The sequence below is a fragment of the Juglans microcarpa x Juglans regia genome, chromosome 2D (genome assembly GCF_004785595.1).
Source record: "Juglans microcarpa x Juglans regia isolate MS1-56 chromosome 2D, Jm3101_v1.0, whole genome shotgun sequence".
NCBI classification, from domain to species: domain Eukaryota; kingdom Viridiplantae; phylum Streptophyta; class Magnoliopsida; order Fagales; family Juglandaceae; genus Juglans; species Juglans microcarpa x Juglans regia.
Window position 1 is genome coordinate 37,517,022 of NC_054596.1, and position 3,131 is coordinate 37,520,152.

The following is a 3,131-nucleotide window of genomic DNA, read 5'->3' on the forward strand; positions in this document are numbered from 1 at the left end:
ATCTTTAAAAATTATATCTAGTTAGATATAACAATATGCACCTGGGCATGAGGGGTGGGCAGAACATCTCCTTACAAGATTGCATCAATGCCCTTATACTTGTGGGATATTTGATATTTCCATCTCGACAAACACCAATCTGACAGTTATGGATAAAATGCATCAGTACACACCATTAGAGCAGTTATAAAGGAGCAGTGCATTCACTGCGTTGACAATTGGGGGAAATAAAATGTCAGTGATGAAAGCATGTAAGCAAACCTCAATATGAGTAATCCATCAATCACTTCCAATATCCAACACCCAGATTTACATGTTGGGGGTTATGAAAAAACAATAACCAAGTATGATCTCATGCTAAACCACCCACCAGCCCTACAGGAAAATATCGTCATTGATGAGCCAAAAAAAAAAAAGGCACCAAGAAGACTCTTTTATACACAAACTTTAAAGAAAAAGGCATAAACTACAGGAAAATTCTTGTCATTGAATTACTCAAACAAGACAAAAGACTAAATCTATCCTCGAATAAGAAAAAAACAATTATAAGGGAACCATAAACAAATGAAGCAAGCTATATAGAGACGAATTTTAATAAAAGCAGGTACAAACCTGCTATGCTGCAGTTTACTTCAGAATCACCATTCACAATTTTCTATAATGATAGTTGCATGCACGATCGCTCCTTGAATCTTGAAGACTGAATGCACATGACTTTTTTTCTGAGGAAATGCAATAAATTTTCCTTTTACACTCCATATAACTATTATAAAGCAAAAACCTGATATATACCTCCAAAGACAAAATCTAGCAAAATAATCTTATATTACTTAACTTTCAAGAAAATCCTCAAATTTTTGGGATGACTAAAACAATTTAAAGTGTGAATATTGGAAAATTATTTGTAGCTTACTCATTTTTGTGTTGATGTATCATGAAAGTTGCTATGAAGTTCAAGATAGTAATGGAACTTCAGAAAACTGCCATACTGGCTTATGTAGAAAATGTAGGGAAGAATAGAGGTAAGGTCTCATGAGGTGGAAACCATACCTATTACTCAAGTCCGATTTAGAATTATGTATCCCAAAAAATCAATTATTCAAACCAAACTCATTCAAAATATTGTAAAATTATCATTTAATAAGATGTATATGAGCAACTTTACATACAAAATAAGGGCTACCCTCTACATACCTTTTAAAAGGAGCTAATGCAGTCCAATTGGAAATTTTAAAAATCAAAATAAATATTTCTAATTATGAAAAATCCAAACTTCCATATATGTAAGCCAGGTGCCTTGCTTAATCTAAGCATGTGATTTTTTCACATGACATGCATGCATATTGATATGACTATCATGTATGATCTCCAGTTTTTGTTTTGAACCTTTTAATTAGGCTGACTTTGTATTACCCGCTCTTAGACTTGTGTCCCCCATTTTAAAGTAATGGAATCAGAGAAACATTTTCAATTAAAGATAGAGAAAACTTATGTTCTTTAACATTGGTGCATTAAAGGAATATAATGATCAAAATCATGAAGATCGTTGCAGCATGCCAATGTGAGGATGTTAGAATAAACACATTTGCTAGAAATGCAAGGATGCGCCACATATATATATAAAAAAAAAAAAAAGGCAAGCAGAGCGTTTAATGGAATTTAGATGTGGTCTATCATATAATAGAAGAAATACAATACACAACATACCAGCATCAACATTGTCCATCAAATCCCTAAGTGGCCCATCAACCACTCCATGATATATGCCTAGCTAGCTTTTCAACCTGCTAAAAAACAGTCACATTTTCCTTGCAAACTACTTACAATAACTAGTCCATACATTTATTAGACCAAAGTCAATAAATACCAAGCCATTATGGAGACAAATGAGTTTGGTTCTTAACTAAGAGTATCAGTGCTTGTGCTCGAGTCCCATAACTACCAAGCCTTCTAGGCATAACAAAAAAAAAATTGTATTACCTATTCTGGAGTTGTACGTGCACATCACAACTAATAATAAGCCTTCTAATATTTGCTATAAAATAGATGATTTAAGAGATTTTTAGTAAAACCTTCTATATTGGACCAATATATTCAGTTTACAACAGATCAATTCTTCATCACAGTTTATATTTTGGAGTCAAAACCACTTGTAACTACAGTAAACCATTTGCATCACACAATAAAATAAAAAAGAAACTTAAAGGAAGTGCTGAAATTCAAGGATTAAAAAAAAAAAAAAAAAGTTAATCCTTGAATTTCATTTCACAGATGGTGCAACACTCAACAGAACGAACTTTCACTCCAATCTAAGAGTATTTAAAATCATATGATTGTGCCTAAGTATTCAAATAACTCACCTGCAAACTAACCATAAATCAAGCGGTAAGTGCAGCAATTTCAATGCCAATATACTTTGTAGATGTCAAAATTGATACAAGCAAGGCTCCTACGAGAATGAAAATGTGTTGCAAGGAGTTAATTTAATAATCGTTGAGCACTTGATATTTATAGAAAAGAATATATTTATACTCTTCATTCGACTATTTCATGTAGTTAGAAAAAACTGCCCAAACTGTAGTATGCTGGCCCTAATAGAATGAATAAGCACTAACCCTAACCATAGAAGAATTGTATATTACCAATAAAAGTGGGAGGAACCACTCCAGGGAACTCCAGATGATCATACTGATTATGGAAACAAGGATCCAAACTAAACAATGTTATCAAAGGTATGTGCCTCCTTAATAGAATATGTAAAAGATATTGAAGATACAAGACAAGTAAAACTTACGTTATCCAAGTGATGTCTATGATAAAGAATATCATGCATTGCCTGGGTAAATAAAAGATCCACTTCACTTCTTTAGAACCTTCATATCTTTCGCTGACAATAATCCTTCACTGATGGCAAGTTCATCGTGCTGCAATTCTTCTAAGCCCACAATATTTCAGATCCTTAACCAACACCCTCTAGATAATTGAAACAACTCAAATGGCAATAACCAAACTTCCACACAGTAAAGCCCAAAATTTCCCTCAATTGCCCAATGACTCCCACGATGCAAAAGTAGACAACCTTCCTCTTCATTATATATATATATATATATATATATATATATATATATATA

At 32.8% G+C, this 3,131-nt stretch overlaps 1 long non-coding RNA gene across 1 annotated transcript; it reads right to left on the bottom strand.

The window, feature by feature from the left end:
• LOC121250427 lies at positions 1 to 2,908 on the bottom strand. The gene is made up of 3 exons (XR_005937781.1): positions 2,863 to 2,908; positions 613 to 722; positions 1 to 139 (listed from the first exon to the last, which is right to left on the bottom strand). It is a non-coding gene; the product is annotated as an uncharacterized LOC121250427 (long non-coding RNA).
• Between the last annotated feature and the right edge of the window lie 223 nt (positions 2,909 to 3,131).